The sequence below is a fragment of the Psammomys obesus genome, unplaced genomic scaffold, assembly GCF_907164565.1.
Source record: "Psammomys obesus unplaced genomic scaffold, mPsaObe1.curated_primary_1811, whole genome shotgun sequence".
NCBI lineage: Eukaryota > Metazoa > Chordata > Mammalia > Rodentia > Muridae > Psammomys > Psammomys obesus.
Genome location: NW_026585742.1, coordinates 6,210,421 through 6,216,483, shown reverse-complemented (window position 1 = coordinate 6,216,483; position 6,063 = coordinate 6,210,421). Strand labels below are relative to the sequence as shown.

General features: G+C 44.4%; 1 protein-coding gene across 1 annotated transcript in view; it reads right to left on the bottom strand.

Annotated features, from left to right (window-relative positions):
- Window positions 1–5,705, bottom strand: part of Nek10 (NIMA related kinase 10) — a 187,847-nt gene extending 182,142 nt beyond the window's left edge. Inside the window, exon 1 of the mRNA XM_055599067.1 lies at window positions 5,653–5,705. The gene's annotated coding sequence lies outside the window, so the exon portion shown is untranslated. The remainder of the gene's footprint in view (window positions 1–5,652) is intronic.
- Between the last annotated feature and the right edge of the window lie 358 nt (window positions 5,706–6,063).

Below are 6,063 nucleotides of genomic sequence, written 5' to 3'. Positions count from 1 at the left end.
GAAGAAGAAGAAGAAGAAGAAGAAGAAGAAGAAGAAGAAGAAGAAGACCTACCTATCATTTATCAGATGATAAAACTAAGGACGAGAGGTGGGATGTATGTAACCAAGACCACACCGTACTTTTAATGAGAGAGAGCAGAACCCAGTTCACCTTCATGATCCAAATCTCAATGGAAAACTCTGAAAGAGTGGAAATGTGAGACATTGTTGGAAGTGGCCCCTATTAGAGGGCAAAGACAAGACAACTGCTGTCTGCAAAACTTCATCTGAACACTGGGAATGTACAGATGCTATTCCCTTACCCATCTCATGTGGAGTGTGTAGATGGTGCGTTTTAATATCCTCATAGGATGGAGAAGAAAGACGAAGCTGGCACAGTCTCCAAAGCCAGGAATGAGTGGCTATTTAAACACATGGCTGGGGATAAACAGAACCCACATTTTAATAGTAATAGTGAAAGGCCATAGCCTTTCCCCTTTGTTCTTTAGGTAGTTCTATATAAGCTTCCCCTCCTAGCAGGGGAGGGGTTATTGTATTAAGAAATAGTTTTTAGCTTTTGGATCATTGAGACAATGGGCCCCACACGTGACATTTCCCCAAAAATCTCATGCTGGGGATTGATAGGCTGGAGCTGTACCTCCTCCCAGGAAGAGACTGCACATGCTTTTGACATGCATAGCCCCTGTCCTCTGTTCCACCTTTTCTATGAAACTGTAACACTACTACAGAAAAAGTGGACAGAAACTAAGGGTTTCTTCTTCTTCTTCTTCTTCTTCTTCTTCTTCTTCTTCTTCTTCTTCCTCCTCCTCCTCCTCCTCCTCCTCCTCCTCCTCTTCCTCCTCCTCCTCCTTCTTCTTCCTCTTCCTGGTTTGACCACACTATAGTCCACTGTCTGTTAGTGACTACCTGAAAAGATTTGATGTATATAAGAGCCTTTGTAGTAGCTTCTAACTACTGATGGCAGACACTCCTTAAAGTGCTGGCCTTCATTTGCTTGCTAGGACTAACCCAGATCTGTGTGAGGACCTGCCCAAAATTAGAGCTTATGACAACAGATAGCATTGTACTTTTCAAGATTTCGGATGTTACAGAGGGAAATAGCTACATATAGATTCTAGGAATCCTCTCCATTGTCATCACTAATGTTTGCTCACTGTGCAACTGGGTGGCCTCTACTCTAAATCTACTCAGTGCCGGTGTAAGCACAGGAGATATACTAAGTAATAATATTTGAAAGGTAAACAACAAAATCTAGAAAGAAATTGTATTCATCAGTCAATGAAAATAACTGAAGCAGCACCCTAAATTTCTTCTTAGTTATTGATTCCACAAACAAAAAACATTACATCCTTATGCAGGTTAGGTTTTAATGACAAGTTGACATAACTTGGAGTCACTTAGGAGAGGAAACTCCAATTGAAGAATTATGAATTTGTGGCTAAGCCTTGAGGAACTACTGTGATTGAGGATTGCTGTGGGAGGGCTCAGCCCACTGTGGGGAGTACCCTCCCTAGGCAGCTGGATCTGCTCCATGTAAGAAACCTAGCAGTGAGCAATGCAAAGAGTAAGCCAATATACAGTGTTCCTCCATGGGTTCCTCTTTAGTTTCCTGCTTGGAGCTTCTGTCATTACAATCATGGCAGAAATCACGTTAGATGAGATCTAGGTACTACTTGATGCGTTTTTTCTAGCCACATCTTTCCCAAATCAACCCCAAACATCAGCAAAATACGATGAAAACTGGTGGCCCAGTCTTTGTTTGCTCGGCCTTTAATGTCAGTTTAGCTTTCATAGGGGAGATTTCCTTTCTAAATTGTTTCGCCATGTCTACTACATAAAACTTAACACAAGATCTGGCTATACCATTCCTTGGTATATATACAAAATATGATCAAGTATATAACAAGGACATTTGCTCAACTATGTTCATAGCAGCTTTACTTATAATAGCCAGAATCTGGAAACAACCCAGATGTTCCTCGGTTGAGGAATAGATACAGAAATTGTGGTGCATTTACACAATGGAATGCTACTCAGCAATTAAAAACAAGAAAATCATGAAATTTTCAGGCAAATGGTGGGGGAACTAGAAAAGATCATCCTGAGTGAGGTATCCTAAAAGCAGAAAGACACACATGGTATATACTTACTCATAAGTGGATATTAGACATATAATATAGGATAATCATACTAAAATCTGTACACCTAAAGAAGCTAAGCAAGAAGGAGGACCCTGGGTAAGATGATCAATCCTCATTCAGAAAGGCAAAGGAGTTGGACATCAGAAGAGGGAGAAAACAGGGAACAGGACAGGAGCCTACCACAGAGGGCCTCTGAAAGACTCTACCTAGCGGTGTATCAAAACAGATGCTGAGACTTATAGCTAAACTTTGGGCAGAGTGCAGGGAATCTCATGAAAGAAGGAGATAGAAAGACCTGGAGGGTACAGGAGTTCCACAAGGAGAGTAACAGAACCTAAATGTCTGGACACAGCAGTCTTTTCTGAGCTTGATACTCCAACCAAGGATCATTCATGGAGATAACCTAGAATCCCTGCACGGATGTAGCACAGATGTAGCCCATGGCAGCTTAGTGTCCAAGTGAGTATCCTAGTGAGGGGAACAGGGGCTGTCTCTGACATGAACTCAGTGGCTGGCTCTTTGATCACCTCCTCCTGAGGGGGCACGGCCTTACCAGGCCACAGAGGAAGACAATGCAGTCAGTCCTGATGAGACCTGATAGGCTAGGGTCAGATGGAAGGGAAGAGAACCTCCCATATCAGTGGACTGGGGGAGGGGCATGGGAGGAAAGAGGGAGGGAGGGCTGGATTGGGAAGGGATGAGGGATGGGGCTACAGCTGGGATACAAAGGAAATAAATTGTAATAATAATAAAAAAAAACTTAACACAAATAGGTAAAAACTCCATGCTATTTCTAGGAAAACAATAGTCTAAGAACTTTGTTATAACCGCCCCATTTTACAGGTAAGGAAACTTAGTTACCAAAAGATTAAGAAATTGCCAAAGCAAGACAGAGCTGGGATTTGGCTTCCAGAGCTTGGCTGAAGTATCTGCCATTGCGGACTCTGCTCCTGATCCCTGTGAACAGCCAAAGTCAGGGCCTGTGGGGTTTTGGTTTACTTTTTCCCTCTCCTCTTCTTTTCCCTTCTTTTGGTGTCAGTCTCCCCAGGTTGCCTAGACTTGCCTCAAACTCTCTGGGATCTTCTTGCCTTGTCCTTACATCTGGCTCTCCTCTCAGATCTGCCCTGCCCAGCTCATTTGTTCTGAGACAAGCTAATTTGTCACTTCAATTGTATTGCAAAACACCCTCCCAACATTCGGAATTTCTCCTTGGCAGGAGAAACTGGGAGTACAAAGCAAGCTTTAGCTACATGGGACCTGTGTCAAAAATAAACAAACAAACAAACAAACATAAATAAATAAAATTTAAAAGGGAAAGAAATCCCTAGGACTTCTATAAAGCATACTATGTCTGAGAAGGTGTTCCTGAGAGGATAGACAGGTTTGATTGAGGGCAGACCCACCCTGAATGGAAGCAGTACCATCCTTTGGGCTGGGAGCCATGGTAGAATGAAAAGAGGAAAGGAATAGTCAGGTGACCTCGAGCCATATGTAAGCAATGTGTTAAACCACCCCCATCCCACTCCAACCCCGCCTGGCAAGGCACCTGCTGCTGTGCCTTCCCTGCCAGGATGGACTCTATTCCTTGAGCCCTGCCTGAGCTTCCTGTCAGAAAAGTAACAGGTGCAAATCTTGGCTCAAACTTCCGACCCTCCTGCCTCATCTTCCTGATTGCTGGTACTATAGGTGTGTGTTACCAGACCAACAGAATGCACTGACTTTTTTCATTTCCTACAACTCAGAAGCACAGGAACTACTGTTGGAAGGGACTTTGGGGTGCTCTCTACCTATCACAGGCTACATTTCCTCTTCCTCTAACCTCAGCCTCAATGCGTGTGGTTGGCTCCAACAGACTCACACTCCAGATTCCCCTTCCAGCTCCTACATCTTTTACTGGTTGCACAGTTGGCCCCGACCCTGAGCCCCTCAAATGATCAGTAAATAGTCAATGAATTAATGAGTCTCTTCCTGAATCAGAGCTGAAGACATGCACCAGTCTAGTGACAAAGTAGGATCCTAGAAACTGCTCTTTACTAAATAAAAAATGTCATTTCACCTTTTGTAAACTGACCGTGGATTTCATAATTGCTGCTCTCGCCATTTTCAAATGCATTAAAAACTACATATGTGCCACTAAGCCTGGTATTACTGTTTAAATAATTTCCTTTTTAATTTACAGTTTACATTTACTGTTTAAATAATTAATCCTGTGAGGTAAGTACCATTATTTGCAGGTAAAAACCTTAGGGGCCAGTGATTTGATAGGGGCAAAGAGTTAAAATGCTGAATTGTACGGGACTCAGCTCCTGCAAACCACACTGTCTTGCCTCGTTCTAACAACCTTAAACCACGAAAAACATGGTTTTTATCATAATTATTACAGCACAAAACAGAGCATAAGTGCCAGACCTTTACAATTAAGACAAAATTTCTAAATTAACATTCACTAACCAAGACATGAAAATGTTTGTAAAAAGCTGATAACTTAAGAGATTCATTGCTTACCAAGTATATGTTGAGTGCATTTGCTAAGTATCTGATCTAGATGCAGAAATATGGACAAGCCAGCCTCTCACAGCTGTAGATAACAAAATAATCGGGCATCACAGAGACAAGAATGGGGAAGTGAGTATAGAGCCCCACAGAGGCAGTCCATTCTCAGCAGTGTGAGAATAGTTCAGAGCGCCAGGAGTTGTGGCATGGACCACGTTCTGTGTGTACTTAAGATGGAGCTGCTGTTGGCTAACCAAAGCCCGGAACAGGGAAGTGGGAAAGATGAGCTTCTAGGAGGAAAGAGAAACAATCCTTGGCACTTAAAAAATAAAAATAAAAGATAAGTCAGTCTACCAATGGTGAGCACAGTGATTGGATGGGTAGGGACAGACTACAATCAGTAACACTGGATAGATACTCGGTTTAACCAAGGCACTGGTGGCATCTGTGAGAAAGCTTTTGTGAAAATGTTTTTATAGAGAATAAGGGGTGTCTAGGATGTGGTGATGGGGATGTAGACAGAGTAGTACCCATAGGAGTCCAACGGTAATAGGGCCTGGTGGGTAGGGTTGCATTGAGAGGCACTCTTAACTGCAGCAGAGCACTGGCTGCTGGGCTCTGACTTAGGGGAGCACTCTAGGTGATGGTGAAGACTCTCTTCACATCTGCCACAGAAGTTACCTAAAGACAGACACTCAGGTGGAGCTGAGCAGAGCCCACCCTGTAAAAGGAAGGCAGTGCTGCTCACAGAGGAGACCATTAGCCTCCAGAGGCATGAGAGCTGGCTGGAAGGCAGTAGCAGCTGTTCATTCATTCCAGGAGCGAACCCAACTCTGCATCTCCCATCACACGCTCTTCAGCACAAGCTCATGTATTTTGAAGAGGCAGGCTCTGGTTAACTGACTACAAGGCTGTCATCACCCCTCAGGGAAGGTCCCTGTGACTGGCCTCAGGAGAAAGGAGGCCGCCCCTGAGAGGCCCTGGGGCTCGGTGTCACCCAACTTCCCACACCACTCACCGCGCAGGAGGGCGGCCCTCTTTCAGGCCAACCTCAAGTCATCTTCCTCCTCTTGCTGCAGAATTCCGGCGAGCTCAAATCAGCTCCAGCCGTGACACCTGTTGGGTTTTTAGTCCATTTCTTTCCTGGCCTAGAGAGGCTGAACCAATGTTCACACTTCTTCCTCCGCAGCCTCAGGCGCTCAGCCAATCAGCAATGACAACGCTGCAAGGTACAGTAGCGCCATGGCGACGGGTAACGCCTGCCCTGCTTCCTTAGCAACCAGAGACCGCGCTGTGAAACTCAGAGTGCCTGAACCTAACCCAGGCATTGCTGTATCCTGGTCAGCACAGCTCTGGCATCCAAAATACACAAGAGGTTTATCTCAGGTGCTTCAAGAATTTTCACACACTGCAAATCAGTTCTCAAAGA